The sequence below is a fragment of the Culex pipiens genome, chromosome 1, assembly GCF_016801865.2.
Source record: "Culex pipiens pallens isolate TS chromosome 1, TS_CPP_V2, whole genome shotgun sequence".
Classification (NCBI taxonomy): Eukaryota; Metazoa; Arthropoda; class Insecta; order Diptera; family Culicidae; genus Culex; species Culex pipiens.
Genome location: NC_068937.1, coordinates 39,509,952 through 39,528,910, shown reverse-complemented (window position 1 = coordinate 39,528,910; position 18,959 = coordinate 39,509,952). Strand labels below are relative to the sequence as shown.

At 35.6% G+C, this 18,959-nt stretch overlaps 1 pseudogene; it reads right to left on the bottom strand.

Moving 5' to 3' along the window:
• Positions 1-1,136: 1,136 nt before the first annotated feature.
• Positions 1,137-4,209, bottom strand: LOC120414686 (zinc finger homeobox protein 4-like; annotated as a pseudogene).
• Positions 4,210-18,959: the final 14,750 nt, after the last annotated feature.

Here is an 18,959-nt window from a genome sequence, read left to right as displayed (position 1 = left end):
TGGGAATATGGGAGTTTAGGAATTTAGGAATTTAGGAATAGAGGAATTTAGGAATTTGGGAATTTAGGAATTATGGAATTTAGGAATTCAGGAATTTAGGAATTAAGTAATTTAGGAATTTAGGAATATAGGAATTTAGGAATATAGGAATTTAGGAATATAGGAATTTAGGAATATAGGAATTTAGGAATATAGGAATTTAGGAATTTGGGAATTTGGGATATTAGAATTTTAGAATTTTAGAGTTTGAGAATTTTAGAATTTTAGAGTTTAAGAATTTTAGAATTTTAGAAATTTAGAATTTTCAGAATTTTAGAATTTTAGAATTTCAGAATTTTAGAATTTTAGAATTTTAGAATTTTAGAATTTTAGAATTTTAGAATTTTAGAATTTTAGAATTTTAGAATTTTAGAATTTTAGAATTTTAGAATTTTAGAATTTTAGAATTTTAGAATTTTAGAATTTTAGAATTTTAGAATTTTAGAATTTTAGAATTTTAGAATTTTAGAATTTTAGAATTTTAGAATTTTAGAATTTTAGAATTTCAGAATTTTAGATTTTTAGATTTTTAGAATTTTAGAATTTTAGAATTTTAGAATTTTAGAATTTTAGAATTTTAGAATTTTAGAATTTTAGAATTTTAGAATTTTAGAATTTTAGAATTTTAGAATTTTCGAATTTTCGAATTTTCGAATTTTCGAATTTTCGAATTTTCGAATTTTCGAATTTTCGAATTTTCGAATTTTAGAATTTTAGAATTTAGAATTTTAGAATTTTAGAATTTTAGAATTTTAGAATTTTAGAATTTTAGAATTTTAGAATTTTAGAATGTTAGAATGTTAGAATTTTAGAATTTTAGAATTTTAGAATTTTAGAATTTTAGAATTTTAGAATTTTAGAGGAGGAGGAGGAGGAGGAGGAGGAGGAGGAGGAGGAGGAGGAGGAGGAGGAGGAGGAGGAGGAGGAGGAGGAGGAGGAGGAGGAGGAGGAGGAGGAGGAGGAGGAGGAAGAGGAGGAGGAGGAGGAGGAGGAGGAGGAGGAGGAGGAGGAGGAGGAGGAGGAGGAGGAGGAGGAGGAGGAGGAGGAGGAGGAGGAGGAGGAGGAGGAGGAGGAGGAGGAGGAGGAGGAGGAGGAGGAGGAGGAGGAGGAGGAGGAGGAGGAGTAGGAGGAGGAGGAGGAGGAGGTTCCACTCGGCGCTGGCCGTTCAGTTGGGTGAAGAGGTGCTGACCAGGTTGGAGAAACTGACCGACGAAGTTTGCTGGACGGCGTTCGAGTTCTCCACGGACGGAACAGGGAATTGCCGCAACGCCGACCGGAGGTTTGTTCTCCGTTTGCTCGCCGCCGACGTACTTGTTTTGCTTCTCGATCTTCTTGCGCTCCGACTAGGTGATGCACTCGGACATGGCAAACGACTGCTCGAACACCGCCGACGAGATGACGCTCCGCGTGTCGTTCCCAAATTCGCTCGGTGTTTCCTCCCCAGCTGGCGTTACCGGAGGATCCTTCGGAGTTCCAGCCTTGCCCCCGCTCCCTCCCACAACCGGATTCTGACCGTCTAACAGTGGCAACTGATTGCCTATTATCCGCCGCCTTCTTCTAAATCCCAAAGATCTCCCGGAACAACTCCCGGTGCTACGGGCTGAACCGGAACCGCGTGTCAATCACGGCTTGATCCTCGTAGATGCTGAACTTGCAGTCCTCCCGTCCGCCAAAAAGTTCCTCGGCCGCTCGTCCATCTGCGTCGTCTTGCTGCTGATCTTGTCCGAGAACCCGGAGCTGATCGTTTCCGTCTCGGAAAAGTCCATCGGCGTTCGCAGCTCAATCTTTCGCCGCGTCGTGCCCCGTTGCTGCTCTGGCCGTCTTCTTGCGGTTGCCGTGTTCGTGGGTGAACTTGGTAATGAGAGCGAGCTGAAATCGCCCGAGCCGAGCTCTTCACCCTGCCGTTGATCCAACGACTGCTGCGTCTGACCTTGGCCTTGCTGCTGCGGCGGGGTCACTCCGGTGTAGGTGGAGGAGGACGCCTTGCCTCTCGTTGCTTTTTTCTCCCGAAAACAAAAAAAAACTTGGCTAAAACACAAACTGCCACGATCACTCGGTTGACGTTTTGATTATTTTGGCTGCGTTTTGACAGTTGTTACGGGGGAATCGTAGGGGACGGTTGCCAATTTTGAGAACAAAATGTTTCAAAATCGATGAGAATGTTGTCGATTTTGAAAACATTGTCGATCAAATCGAAAACAATCGATGTTTTCGATTTTATCGCAACTTGTTTTCGGTTATGCGGACCGGATTTCTATCCGTGTACAAAAGCGATCCAACATGTAAAACCACTTAGAGTTGTCTGAGAAGCACGCCACGGAAAACAGCGGGGACAGTGCCGGGAACAAACGGCCGTGTTTGTCGTCGTCACTGGTGCGTCGCTTCCAAACGTGAATCTGTTAGTGTCCGGCTTTGCGGCCGTTGACTCCTTTGTGTGTTGCTGTTACTCTTCTTGGCCTTGATCTCATCCAGATACTTTTTGTGATTTTGAAGATCGGCGTCAGCTTGCACACCGGATTCTCCTTGACTTTCTCCGAAATCCAAGTGGCCTCGGCCAGTTTGAGCGCCTTCACATTGGCAGCATACTCCTCATCCGCGGTGCCTTTGCCGGCGGAGCCTGTGTGTCCTCCTTCGGCGGGATTCCAACCCCAAAAAAGACTTGCTTGCTCGGGTTGGTCGTGGCAAAGATGCTGGCTCCCAGCGCGGACGTCGTGGCCACCGCGAAAGCGAAAATTGACTGACTCTCCTTCGGCCGGTTAAAACGCCGGTGTCTACGTCACCCCGGCGAATCCCTTGAACGCATCAAACACCGACGACGATACACTGCTGCCTGCGGAATCAATGCCGGTGACTCCGTTTTTATGACGCGTTTTTTCAGCTCGTCCTCGGGCCCGCCTCCTCCTCCTCGTTCCAGTTCCTGACGTAGTATCCTCTGAGTTCTCGAAGCCGTGACTGCGGTCGGCCGGAAGAAGACCACACGTAGACTTCGTTCCGAACCAGGTTGGCCACTTCAATTTCCAAACGTTTGCTTTACGTTTGTTTTGTTTTGATGTTTTGACGTTTGTCCGTCAGCCCAAGAAAAAAATGAAGGGTAAGAATACGCTAATTGATTTGCGAGAATCCTAATCAACTAATTGAAAATTCTAATCAACTAAACGATTATTTTTAATCAATTGAGCTTGTGTCTCGCCCCTCGAAATGGCTCAATCTTAAGTCGTACAATTTATGCAAAATTAATTTACTCTGGCTTAAATAATTTTCCGATTCCTGCTTCTCCAAATTTGTCGACTGCAAATCGTGAAAAAGGCTTGATTTCGCCTACGAAGGCTCTGACTTAGCAACTCTGGTGAAATTATTTTCAATCTTGTGCAAAGTTTAAAATCATAAAATTAATTAAATAATTGTTGAATTCCAACACCCAGAACTTGGCATCGGCATACGAGAGGATAAAGAGCACGATTCGGTAGTAAAATGGTACTGTGTGCGGACGGAGAGAATAAATCCCGAAATTACCGAGAGTAGGGGAACTATACCCTTTTTCAGCCCATTTCTATTATCGGCCTATCAGCACTTTGATCATAAATTACAGCTTTCATAAAGTGTTTTTGACTGATCCAAAGTAACAAATAGCTCAAATAAAAGTGAGCAAGCAACTCTTGATTGTTGATACATCTGAAAAAGTTGATTCTTGATTAGGGCATTTGATAATTAATTATGTTGGTACTGATATTAGTGGATATTTTGTCTTCCTAAATGTCGTAAAAAGTTTATAAAATTCATTAATTTAGTTTTCGTATATAAAAAATACATGTAACGAGTATAAAAACCAAACAAATAGGTGGAAAATAATTCAAAATAAATGTTTATGCTAGAAGCTCTTTAAATTTTGGCAACACTTTTCTCTGACAGGTGGACCGGCCACTTTTGGCACTGACAGTTCTGTTTGTTTTTGTTCTTCAAATTCGGACCGGTGCAAAACAAAAGAGTAAAAAATCCACGAAAATAATCGGGATCGTTTCCGGCGAGGCGTACGTGATTCGGTTTGAACCTGATCCGGATCGACTTTTGGCAAATTATTCTGCTTACGGCGGGGGTGTTTGTGTTATTGTCGGCGGCCAAACTATCGGACAACGCGCTGTTCTACTACATTTGTGGGATTTGATGGGGCATTTTCGCCAGCTTTTTGGTGGTTGTCTATTTGACCAGAATGATCTTCCCCCGGAAGCCGATAATGTACGGCGTAATGCTGGGAGGATGCACGCTCGGGTTCTACGCCGCCTACCGGGAGGCCACCACCGGATTCTGCATCGCCTTCTCTATATGCTGCTACTTCCCACGAACCCTCCTGCTTCCTTTACCGGCGTCGATTCCCGCCCAAGCGACGCCTTCTCACCGTCGAAGAGTGCAACGAGCCAGGTGCCCGCGAAACCATCAATGCCTTCGACGAACTGCGCGAGTTCTGCAGCAGTCCCAACTGCAAGCTGTTCCACTGCTCCGATGCTCAAGCTGAAAGATCCCAGCAGCAGCAGCTGGTGGTACAACGAGCACTCCGACGACGGCGCGACCGACGATTAGCGGCAGAAGCAGTCGCAGCAGAAGTAGACAACCGGTTAACTTCCCTCTCGGGGGCGCAGTTGTGAGCTGACCAAATCCGTGTCATTTCTGAAGGCCGCTAGAAGGTGGAATCCGGGATGCTGTGCAGCAGCCCCCGCGGATGTGTTGACGGATATCAGTTCCACAGGACACGTCGGTGACGTGCAAGGACTCGAACACGAGGCGCCCCGTTGGTAAGTGCTACTTCTTCACGTCCCCGATTAGAAAGACTCTCTGAGATTTTTTTTTTCTCCGCTGGTCTCCTTTCAGGTTCACCTGCCGAGGTGTTGACAAGAACCATCAGTTGCAGCTGCTGGACTTAAGACATGTGGAACAATAAGAAGTGACGTGTGGCGTTCTGTTCCGTTCTAAATGGCGTGCCGGTTCGTATCCACAGGACCAACCGGAAGTGATAATGCATTTGCTGCTTGCCAGGCAGGGCGATTACGACTTGGTAATAATGATCACAGTTAACACTCCAAAAGTTCTTACTCCGTTCCCATCAGCATTTGTAGTTTTTATTCTTAGTCCATGCTGGCTTCAGAAAATTACAGTTGCAAAACATATGAAATAAAGGAAAAATAAATATTAACAAAATCCTTTGGGACCATCTATACCCCCCCCCCCCCCCTCCCACTCCCCCTCTCAAACTGTCCATGTGATTTATGGATGGTCCCTTTATATTTCTACGGATTAAGTCATTAAAAAATCGAAAAGAATTCCATAATGGAAATTTAACAACAGACAAAATTAGACCATTTCAAATGATACTGCAGAACGTTTTTATTTCTACAAAACCTCTTTTAATATGTGAAGCGAGAATTTTTGTGTACACTACTATCACTATACGGTATCACTAATACGAATGCATCAGTGACGTCATCGATGATGATCATCAAACTAACACTATCAAAATGCACTAATACATATGAAGTCAAGATTGCCTTCACGTTTCACCTTAATCGAATGAAGGTCATTATCCGGTATAAGCCACTCAATAGGATGGCTACATACAAAATAATGTTATGAAAAAAATAGGACGGCAAAAAGGCAAAAATGCACAAATGATTAAAAAAACTGTCTTTAAAAAAATTGTGACGCTGGTAAGAAATATTATTTTATTTTTGTTGAATCATACCTACTTCGGTTGGGATAGAGCTAAGATTTTATTTAAAATAATTATAAGCTTAACGGCAACAGAAAGTTTGACCATTCGGTAAAGTAGGTTTCCACCAGAGCATACAGTGTGTCATATAAATGTCTGTACACTCCTGCAAGGAAGCATGTAAAATAAACTATACTATCTTATTATCAAACAAGTTGTTTATACAACCCAACACGATTCAGTTCATTAATTGAAAGCAAAAGATAGCAATGCCCCGAGTAATAATGTTTGATCTCATTGAAAAATTATGAGCCTTTTTATTTAATGATTTTTTTCCGAACCGTAATGTACTAACAATTATTCGACTCACTGTAAGGTTAAGAAGAATAAACGTCAATATCGATTCATCGATTAAGCAGTTTTATTAAACCGACGAGTTAGATTTTTTCAGTGTAATGAAACAGATGTACTAAAATGTTCTATATTTAGAAATCATCGAATGGTCAAAGTTTACACTACAATTTACAAGAGAAAACTGAAAGCTGAAGTTATCTTGCGAGTAAAAATTTTAAGAAAGGAATTTATTTTATTTTATTTATTCTTAAAAATATTCCAACAATTATTCTGAATGAATTCGAAATTACCTAGCAGTCTGGTTCTATGAAACCAACTGAAGTTATCTTGCAGCCTTATTCCATGAAACCAACTGAAGTTATCTTGCGAGTAAAAATTTTAGAAGGGAATTTATTTTATTTAATTTATTCTTAAAAATATTCCAACAATTATTCTGAATAAATTCGAAATTACCTAGCAAACTGGTTCTATGAAACCAACTGAAGTTATCTTGCAGCCTTATTCCATGAAACCAACTGAAGTTATCTTGCGAGTAAAAATTTTAGAAGGGAATTTATTTTATTTAATTTATTCTTAAAAATATTCCAACAATTATTCTGAATGAATTCGAAATTACCTAGCAGTCTGGTTCTATGAAACCAACTGAAGTTATCTTGCAGCCTAATTCCATGAAACCAACTGAAGTTATCTTGCGAGTAAAAATTTTAGAAGGGAATTTATTTTATTTTATTTATTCTTAAAAATATTCCAACAATTATTCTAAATAAATTCTAAATTGCCTAGCAGTCTGGTTATATGAAACCAACTGAAGTTATCTTGCAGCCTTATTCCATGAAACCAACTGAAGTTATCTTGCGAGTAAAAATTTTAGAAGGGAATTTATTTTATTTAATTTATTCTTAAAAATATTCCTACAATTATTTTAAATAAATTCGAAATTGCCTAGCAGTCTGGTTATATGAAACCAACTGAAGTTATCTTGCAGCCTTATTCCATGAAACCAACTGAAGTTATCTTGCGAGTAAAAATTTTAGAAGGGAATTTATTTTATTTTATTTATTCTTAAAAATATTCCAACAATTATTCTAAATAAATTCTAAATTGCCTAGCAGTCTGATTCTATGAAACCAACTGAAGTTATCTTGCAGCCTTATTCCATGAAACCAACTGAAGTTATCTTGCGAGTAAAAATTTTAGAAGGGAATTTATTTTATTTAATTTATTCTTAAAAATATTCCAACAATTATTCTGAATGAATTCGAAATTACCTAGCAGTCTGGTTCTATGAAACCAACTGAAGTTATCTTGCAGCCTAATTCCATGAAACCAACTGAAGTTATCTTGCGAGTAAAAATTTTAGAAGGGAATTTATTTTATTTTATTTATTCTTAAAAATATTCCAACAATTATTCTGAATAAATTCGAAATTACCTAGCAGTCTGGTTCTATGAAACCAACTGAAGTTATCTTGCAGCCTTATTCCATGAAACCAACTGAAGTTATCTTGCGAGTAAAAATTTTAGAAGGGAATTTATTTTATTTAATTTATTCTTAAAAATATTCCAACAATTATTCTGAATGAATTCGAAATTACCTAGCAGTCTGGTTCTATGAAACCAACTGAAGTTATCTTGCAGCCTAATTCCATGAAACCAACTGAAGTTATCTTGCGAGTAAAAATTTTAGAAGGGAATTTATTTTATTTTATTTATTCTTAAAAATATTCCAACAATTATTCTGAATAAATTCGAAATTACCTAGCAGTCTGGTTCTATGAAACCAACTGAAGTTATCTTGCAGCCTAATTCCATGAAACCAACTGAAGTTATCTTGCGAGTAAAAATTTTAGAAGGGAATTTATTTTATTTTATTTATTCTTAAAAATATTCCAACAATTATTCTGAATAAATTCGAAATTACCTAGCAGTCTGGTTCTATGAAACCAACTGAAGTTATCTTGCAGCCTTATTCCATGAAACCAACTGAAGTTATCTTGCGAGTAAAAATTTTAGAAGGGAATTTATTTTATTTAATTTATTCTTAAAAATATTCCAACAATTATTCTGAATAAATTCGAAATTACCTAGCAGTCTGGTTCTATGAAACCAACTGAAGTTATCTTGCAGCCTTATTCCATGAAACCAACTGAAGTTATCTTGCGAGTAAAAATTTTAGAAGGGAATTTATTTTATTTAATTTATTCTTAAAAATATTCCAACAATTATTCTGAATGAATTCGAAATTACCTAGCAGTCTGGTTCTATGAAACCAACTGAAGTTATCTTGCAGCCTTATTCCATGAAACCAACTGAAGTTATCTTGCGAGTAAAAATTTTAGAAGGGAATTTATTTTATTTAATTTATTCTTAAAAATATTCCAACAATTATTCTGAATGAATTCGAAATTACCTAGCAGTCTGGTTCTATGAAACCAACTGAAGTTATCTTGCAGCCTTATTCCATGAAACCAACTGAAGTTATCTTGCGAGTAAAAATTTTAGAAGGGAATTTATTTTATTTAATTTATTCTTAAAAATATTCCAACAATTATTCTGAATAAATTCGAAATTACCTAGCAGTCTGGTTCTATGAAACCAACTGAAGTTATCTTGCAGCCTTATTCCATGAAACCAACTGAAGTTATCTTGCGAGTAAAAATTTTAGAAGGGAATTTATTTTATTTAATTTATTCTTAAAAATATTCCAACAATTATTCTGAATGAAATCGAAATTACCTAGCAGTCTGGTTCTATGAAACCAACTGAAGTTATCTTGCAGCCTTATTCCATGAAACCAACTGAAGTTATCTTGCGAGTAAAAATTTTAGAAGGGAATTTATTTTATTTTATTTATTCTTAAAAATATTCCAACAATTATTCTAAATAAATTCTAAATTGCCTAGCAGTCTGGTTCTATGAAACCAACTGAAGTTATCTTGCAGCCTTATTCCATGAAACCAACTGAAGTTATCTTGCGAGTAAAAAATTTAGAAGGGAATTTATTTTATTTTATTTATTCTTAAAAATATTCCTACAATTATTCTGAATAAATTCGAAATTACCTAGCAGTCTGGTTCTATGAAACCAACTGAAGTTATCTTGCAGCCTAATTCCATGAAACCAACTGAAGTTATCTTGCGAGTTAAAATTTTAGAAGGGAATTTATTTTATTTAATTTATTCTTAAAAATATTCCTACAATTATTCTGAATAAATTCGAAATTACCTAGCAGTCTGGTTCTATGAAACCAACTGAAGTTATCTTGCAGCCTAATTCCATGAAACCAACTGAAGTTATCTTGCGAGTAAAAATTTTAGAAGGGAATTTATTTTATTTTATTTATTCTTAAAAATATTCCTACAATTATTCTGAATAAATTCGAAATTGCCTAGCAGTCTGGTTCTATGAAACCAACTGAAGTTATCTTGCAGCCTAATTCCATGAAACCAACTGAAGTTATCTTGCGAGTAAAAATTTTAGAAGGGAATTTATTTTATTTTATTTATTCTTAAAAATATTCCTACAATTATTCTGAATAAATTCGAAATTACCTAGCAGTCTGGTTCTATGAAACCAACTGAAGTTATCTTGCAGCCTAATTCCATGAAACCAACTGAAGTTATCTTGCGAGTTAAAATTTTAGAAGGGAATTTATTTTATTTTATTTATTCTTAAAAATATTCCTACAATTATTCTGAATAAATTCGAAATTGCCTAGCAGTCTGGTTCTATGAAACCAACTGAAGTTATCTTGCAGCCTAATTCCATGAAACCAACTGAAGTTATCTTGCGAGTTAAAATTTTAGAAGGGAATTTATTTTATTTTATTTATTCTTAAAAATATTCCTACAATTATTCTGAATAAATTCGAAATTACCTAGCAGTCTGGTTCTATGAAACCAACTGAAGTTATCTTGCAGCCTAATTCCATGAAACCAACTGAAGTTATCTTGCGAGTTAAAATTTTAGAAGGGAATTTATTTTATTTAATTTATTCTTAAAAATATTCCAACAATTATTCTGAATAAATTCGAAATTACCTAGCAGTCTGGTTCTATGAAACCAACTGAAGTTATCTTGCAGCCTAATTCCATGAAACCAACTGAAGTTATCTTGCGAGTAAAAATTTTAGAAGGGAATTTATTTTATTTAATTTATTCTTAAAAATATTCCAACAATTATTCTGAATAAATTCGAAATTACCTAGCAGTCTGGTTCTATGAAACCAACTGAAGTTATCTTGCAGCCTAATTCCATGAAACCAACTGAAGTTATCTTGCGAGTAAAAATTTTAGAAGGGAATTAATTTTATTTTATTTATTGTTAAAAATATTCCAACAATTAATCTGAATAAATTCGAAATTGCCTAGCGGACGGAATCGACGCAAAAAATTGCCTTGCAAAAAAATGAGCTGGAATTACCTTGAAGAAAGTTATTTTGCAAAAATCGAGCTGAAGTTACCTTGCAGAATCCGAACTGAAGTTATCTTGCAGAAAGTTATCTCGCATTTTTGAGCTGAAGTTATCTTGCAGAAAGTTATCTTACAGATTCGATGATTTTAGAAAAAAAACATCGCTGCAAGATAACTTCTGTGCTAAAAAGTTATCTTGCAGCGATGTTTTTTGATTTTTAGTACTTGCAAGATAACTTCTTTAGTACTTGCAAGATAACTTCTGCTATCTACTCTCGACCCTGTATTTTGGGTGAAGGTATGTTGATTTTGCTATTCTTTAAATATTTTCCAATTAAGTTTTTTTTATGCAATTTTCCCATCTTTTTTATATTCAACTTGAAGAAGGGAAATTCTCTTATAGATGTTCTCTTGAAACATTTCTATCATTTTTGCACATTTTTTCTCTGTTGCTTTATTTTTTGCAATAAAGTTGTTTATGCAATTTTCCCTTCTTGTATTTATTAATAACTACTCTTAAAGAAGGGACAATTGTTTAAAAAAAGAAATTATTGCTAATTAAATTGATATTTTGAATAGAGGTAGGTGAAAAACATAAAAATAATGCGATTATCAAACATTTAAAGAGTGGCAAAATGGTAATCTTCAAAGAGACTTTTTCTTCTATAAGTTGAATTTTATATAAAAGAAGGGAACATTTCATACACAAACTCAATTGTCGAATATTCAAAAGTAAGATATATATATCAATAGTTTTAGATATTCACCCTTCTAAAAGTTGAATTTAAGATAAAAGAATGGAAAATTTCATAACTAATCATTTGTCAGATATTTAAAGTAAGAAAAAATGTACATCCCTTATTTCGGTTGAATATTAAAGAAAGGAATTATGCATAAAACAAATAACTGCAAAATATTGAAAAAAAAAAACAAACGGCACATCTTTTGAGAGATTTTGCCTTCTTTTAGTTTTGAAAGTAAAAAAGAGAAAAAAAAATCCTAATTGCATTTCTTTATGGAAGAGCAAAATATATATACATTCTTCAGGTTGTATTCAAAAAAGGAAGGAAAAGGGAAAATATTATAAAATATTGATGGCAAAACTTACATCTCTTTGTTAGTTGAATTTTAAATAAAAAAAGGAAAAATTTCATACCAAAAATTAGCTGCAAAGTTTTTAAAATGAGAAAAATCTTAAAATTATTTAGACTCTTTCTAAAAAAAATTAAATAAAATTATGGAAAAATACATTTTAAAGTTTTATTTATTATCTGTTTAGAAAATAGGAAAAAAAGCTATACATTATTATACTTTGCAGAAAATAAATACTAATTTAATAAAACAAAAAAAAAATATGCCAAACGTCCATTATGCCAAACGTCCTTGATGGTTTTTGAACGAGTTATGCCAAACGTCCATTATGCCAAACGTCCTTGATGGTTTTTAAACAAGTTATGCCAAACGTCCATTATGCCAAATGTCCATTATGCCAAACGTCCCTGATGTCTTGGACCAATTATGCTAAACGTCCATTATGCCAAACGTCCTTCTTGAAACCCCGTTATGCCAAATGTCCATTATGCCAAATGGGGTACACCCACTTGGAAAACATCAATTTTCCTGTTTTTAAACACTAGCATGCAGCGATGGCATAATCATCATCAAAAGAAAATCTCTAGACGTTCATCAAGAGAAAAAATCCGTAGGGAGCTTGGCTCTCCTCTCTCGCGCACGAAAGATCGGTAAAAAGAATAGAAAAAAATCATCATCTTGATTATTCGGCCGAATATCTTTTTCACTATTACACTTGCAAGTGTAACGTCACCCGTCGAAATATTATCTGTCACATTTTGTAGATGGGCAATGTGTGTAAACAAAGTGAAATAAATATTATAAAGTGGTGCTGACATGGAAATTAACAAAAAATCATCAGCAGATTGATTTTATTGGAGAATTCCGGGAGCGATTTTCTTTTGCGTGATTTGCCTCCTCGATATTTCGTGGGCGAAGAAAGTTCACAAGCGAAATTGATTTTTTTGCGATTATTCCATCCCTGCTAGCATGGCAATATCTCAGCAACTAAGGGTCGTATCAACAAAGTTCAAAAAAGCTAAATATAGAGAATTTTCTCAGCATTCAAAAAAAATTCAAACGTGGGCAAACATGTGCAGTAATTTAAAAAAAATGAAAAATTGCGACTATGTTCAAAAAAGTTACTTGAAAATGGCTATAACTTGAAAACGTTGCACTTTATCAAAATTTCACTAGAGCACTTTTTGATTGCTAATTTGATTTTACATCGAAAAATAAAGTTGAAAAATTTTTGCGTTCAATAATTCGATTTTTTGAAAAAAAAATCAGTATTGATTAAAAAAATCATAACTCGGTCAAAGATTTTTTGCACAACCTGGAAATTTCTAAAAAGTTGGCATTTTATGTATTTAGAATACATAGAAAACATATCTAAAAATGAAAAAAAAGAGTGTTTTTTTTGCAAATCAAGTTTTTGTGACAATAAGTTAAATGAAAACTCATCAAAAAATTTCACCGTTTATCATTTTTTTTCAGTGCAGTCCTACCTACAACTTCGCCGAAGACACCAAATCGATCAAAAAATTTCTTCAAAAGATACAGATTTTTGAATTTTCACAAATCATTTTTGTATGGACAGCTGCCAAATTTGTGTGGAAAATTATTTGGACAAACTAATGATGCAAAATGGCTTCTTTGGGCAAACCGACGGCACCAAAAAAGATTCAACCGGATTAAAAAAACACAAAAAATAAAGAGCAATTCCAGCCCAAAACAGGAATTTCTTAAGTACTTTTTTCTCGACCCTCTCCGATTTCAATAAAACTTTGTAAATATGTTATTGTAGGCATATATAAGCCATTTTTGTGTATATGGAGCCAGTTATACTCGATAATGACATTTGAGACGGGCGAAAGTGTTTTAAATATTTTTGTATTTCGTATTTTAAATATTGCTGTATCTCGAAGCCGTTGTATCGTATCAAAAAGTGGTCAAAGACAAACTTGTAGGAAATTTGACGGGCTTTCCGAAAAATACACAGAAAGAAAAAAACACTCCACTTTTGTGAGATTTTTTGATTTTTAAGTTTAAAAGTCAAATTTGAAGGTGAGCCCACGATTTTATTTTCGTTCAAATTTTTTGTGAAAATAGCCTAAGATGTTACTCACGAAAAATGCAGGATGGAGCAACTCACCTAAAAAAATACAAAAATCATTTACTGAAACTGTTTTTTTTTCAAAAGTGCTCGAAATGTCAAAATTTTCAAAGGCCGAATACGGGAATCGATTCTCCAGACAATTTTACATAAAAGTCTCCATTTTGACCATTGCCCTAAGTCCAATCCTTGTGAAGTTACAGCGGTTTAAAAAAAATGTTGAAAAATAGGTTTTTTGATGGTTTTTGGGAATTTCTATAAGACAGACTTGATTTTTCAGTCTCGAAAATATTTTTACCGGAAAGCTCGTCCAATTTCCCATAAGTTTGTCTTTGAACACATTTCAATTGGATGTATGGGCTTACAGACTATACTACACTGAAAAATATTATGTTTTCAGTTATGAGCAATGTAATTAGCTTATATCTGTAAACCCATATATCCAATTGAAATGTGTTCATAGGCAAACTTATGGGAAATTGGACGAGCTTTCCGGTAAAAATATTTTCGAGACTGAAAAATCAAGTCTGTCTTATAGAAATTCCCAAAAACCATCAAAAAACCTATTTTTCAACATTTTTTTTAAACCGCTGTAACTTCACAAGGATTGGACTTAGGGCAATGGTCAAAATGGAGACTTTTATGTAAAATTGTCTGGAGAATCGATTTCCGTATTCAGCCTTTGAAAATTTTGACGTTTAGAGCACTTTTGAAAAAAAAAACAGTTTCAGTAAATGATTTTTGTGTTTTTTTAGGTGAGTTGCTCCATCCTGCATTTTTCGTGAGTTTCTTAGGCTATTTTCCCAAAAATTTTGAACGAAAAAAAGATCGTGGGCTCACCTTCAAATTTGACTTTTAAACTTAAAAATCAAAAAATCTCACAAAAGTGGAGTGTTTTTTTCTTTCAGTGTATTTTTTTTTCGGAAAGCCCGTCAAATTTCCTACTAGTTTGTCTTTGACCACTTTTTGATACGATACAACGGCTTCGAGATGCAGCAATATTTAAATTACGAAATACAAAAATATTTAAAACACTTTCGCCCGTCTCAAATGTCATTAGCGAGTGTAACTGACTCCATATACACAAAAATGGCTTATTTATTCCTAGGACAACATGTCTAAAAAGTTTCATTGAAATCGGAGAGGGTCGGGTACAACCGATTCCTTATTTGACATGGAATTGCTCTAAAATTAATTAAAAAAAAACGATTTCGTAGAGATCTGCTCAACAATCTCATTGAAATTTGTAACAATTTTTCAAATATTATATAAATGCGACGGGTATTGAGAAGCCTATTAATTTTCAATTCTTAAAACTATCACACTTCATGGAAGCATACAAGTTGTATAACATACGAAATGGCTCAAACAAAATCTAATTTTGATGTGGCCTCCAAATCGCTAACCTAAACTGCATCTATTTATTTAACCTAGTATAATCAAGATAAATTATCCCAACTCCCATCAACCTCCTTCTCCGAGCAGAGTCTGAGTCGGCACATGACGCAAAGTGTTTGTTAAGGTTTCCACTTCACTATTTTTGGAAGTCCCCCTCCGAAAACAACAACAAACACAAAGTATCACCATTCCAATCCGGGACATGGCGCGACTACCGCTGTGATTTCTTCACCAGCATCAAAGCTGGGGTTTGCTCTTGCCCTAATGAATGGCCTTTTCAGAGAACCCGCACTTTGAAGCACACACACACACACGCCAGGCAAAAGGTGAATCAATCAAACCCGGTGGTCATTCGTCGTTGAAGTCTCGAATCCTGCCGAGGAAACCTAATTTTAATTAAAAATATTTAAGCTTCGTCGCCACGTCAACCTGTTGAAAATCGTGCCCCGCGTGTCAGAACCCGCGTTTTTCTTTCGAAACCACCTCGTCAAGGGCGATGATGAGCAAACAACATCACTAACATGAGAAGGATGGTTGCAACTTCAAAGTGGCGAAAAATGTTCAGAAGTCGAAACAAAAATATCTAAACTTGTTTTTTTTTCGTGTGTCACTAAACGATTTCTTAAATAAGGTCATTTATAAGAGGGAATGGTTTCCAGACGGCATTTAATTAGCAGAATGTGTCATTCGACACGCCTCTTACTATGCTAACTAGATCTGACATTAGAACGCGAAACACCTGTAAGAATTGGTGAATCTTTTCGATATATTTGAAAACATGTTTTTTGCAGTTATTTGTATAGTTTTGTATGGTTTAAGCGGTTACATACACGTAATCACCAAATTTCATGTTTCAGAAAATTCACTAAATTCACTAAAAAGATGATTTTCAATCACTTCAGAAACTTTGATGAAGATATTTCGTGACTGATCTGACTAAGAGACGATTTAAGTTCGTAATTTTTCCATGCACAAAGCGAACTGTCAAACTTTGTGAACGTTTTTGAGTAGAGTTGATTTTCGGGTGCCAGGATATCTCGAGATGGGATGAAACAAATTGGTTGAAATTTTGGGTGAAGACTCTTAAGATATATCCCGTGTGCATGACGAAGTCCGATTTTGAAATTTTTTATATGAAAAACATAAAAAAATATTGTTATCGTTTTTTTTTAACTAGGTTTTGAAAATCGGCCTTTGTCATGCACACGGGACGAGTCTTCCCCAAAATTTTCAGCCAATTTGGTCGTAAAAGTGTTGAGATATTGTGTGTCACCAAATTGCGGCCCGCGGGAAGCATGCGGCCCACCGAGGTCTTATATGCGGCCCGCGAGCTGGTTTTAAAAATATGGCATCCGGCTCACACAGTAAATAAAGTACACAGCAAAAAAATCGATGGTAAAATCGCATGCAAAAGCATGCACATCGCCTTCGTCAAAATAAACACTTAATATTACACACTGCATGTACAATTTTTGCAAACACAAAAAAAAAGTTGCAACCGACGGGATTCAAACTCAGCACCAACAGTGGGAACTGGCGCCTTAGACCACTCGGCCGTCAGACCGATAAAAAGTAGGAAGGATAAACGCATTTATCAGCTTGACATTTCGGTCAAGTAGGTTTCCCATACTGATGGGCTACATATTTCAGTGTGTAAAATCACATAAAATTGCATAAAATAATGCAATATTTATTTTACACTTAGGCCTTTTACACGCAACTGGATTACTACTTTTTTAGGGTTTTATCCCTTATCCCCGAATCCCACTTTCCCGAATCCCATATCCCCGAAAATCATTTCCCCGAAAATTCCACATCCCCGAAAATCATTTCCCCGAAAGTGCCACTTCCCCGAAAATCATTTTCCCGAAAATTCCACATCCCCGAAAATCATTTTCCCGAAAATTCCACATCCCCGAAAATCATTTTCCCGAAAATTCCATATCCCCGAATGTCATTTACCTGAATGGCCATTTTACCGAACTGCCGTTTTCCCGAATTTACATATACCCGAATGGTTACTTCACCAAAATATCAATTTTTCCGAATGATGACCTAGGGGAAATATACCCATTTTAATCACACTAAGCCGTTCGACCAATTCTCATCACTTTTGCCGTTTCTGCTATTAAATCAACATTTTCAAATGTTTCAACAATGGAGAGTTGCTTGCTCACTTTTATTTGAGCTATTTATTACTTTGGAACAGTCAAAAACACTTTATATAATCTGTAATTCATGATCAAAGTGCTGATAGGCCGATAATAGAAATAGGCTGAGAAAGGGTATAGTTCCCCTACATATAAACTAAATTGTTATTTAGGGATTTTTTTATAAAAGTATGACGTTAATATTAAATTCTCCTACGTGTTTTGTAAGATTAAAAAAAACAAATTACCGTAGAAGGCCATTAATAAACCACGCGGACACTTCAAGAGTGCGGGGTATTGAGATTTTTTTTTGTAGCGGCCATTTTCAGCAAAGGACAATTTTCCAAAACGGTATCTACGTGGTAAGGATAGAACAGCAACGATAGCTTCATGCGACGACTCGATGCGCAGGATTCAGTTTGTTCTAGATTTTGTTTAACTGAACTAATTTGTCTTTATCAATTTTGGCTAGATGAAGGCTTTGAACAATTATTTTTTATTTTTTTACGTCCAATTCGAGTTCTGCGACCAACACTTTTAATCAAATCTAAATAGTTAATTATTGAATTACAAAAAGCATTTTTTGAATATTTCATCACCGCCATTTTAGATTTAAAATAACTAAATCACTTTAAAGTAGTTTAGGGGCTATACTTAAGCTCGACAGCTGATTTTGGTTGCCAAGGTCCCGAGTAACAATTACAAATTTTTGCGGTAGTCGGGCCTGAACGTGTGTCAAACACGTTCTGACCTGAAATCCCTTTGGCCAGTTGTCGCACTTACATCAATTTGAATATTCAAAATTCAAGTGAAGCTCGGAATTTTTTGAAGGTTCAATAGAATAATCAACGTTCGTTTGTATTGCGTGTACGTACACAAAAATTAAGTGAGGTTCAATTTTGTCAGCCAGCAAAATCAAATGGTGCACTAGTGTGCGTACGCGAAACGTCATAAAGCCAAAAAGTATTGAAAATAGAGCGAGCACTCGGAGCAAATTTTAACTATTCCCTGACTGACGGACGGGGCCGACAACGGCCCGAAATCCGTCCGACGGCTCGACAAAACGGCCCGAATTCCGACGGTTTGTCCGACGGAATTCGGGCCCTTTTCGTGCGTATATGCAACACTTTGTCCGACGATCGTCGAAATCGACGTTTGAGAAAATCGACGTTGACGGGCCGTTGTCGGGCCGTTTTCGGGCGACTTTGTTATTTAGATTGTCCTGCCATTATCTGACGTAAATTTTTCACAAATTTTGATTTTGTTATGAAAACAATAGTTTTTTTTTAATTTGAAAACGGTTTATTTTTATTATACCAATTGTGATTGCGTTTAATTAAAAGTCATTTCAATCGATGCACTGGTTTCTTGGTGATTTCTTCGTAAACATGGTGAAGTTGTATTTGAAGTCTGAAAAATTAAATTGAGAAAAAGTTAGAGACAGAAAGATATTTGTTTTGAAATGAACTAACCCAGTGTTTCGGATGGTCCGTTGTTGTTCGTTGATGGCCACTCAGATTCTGCGGATCTTCGTTCGTCATTGTAGATATTTTCACCAGATCTTCCCAGCTTTGTGAATTCCATTTGCTGGGAAAACTTCATTGCTGTTCTATTAATTACCAAATATCACTGAATATTGCACTAAATTTGAAAAAAAGTTATGAATATTTCTAGAGAAAAAACTTTTTAAAGGACTTGAAAAAAAACTGTACTGTCATCAAA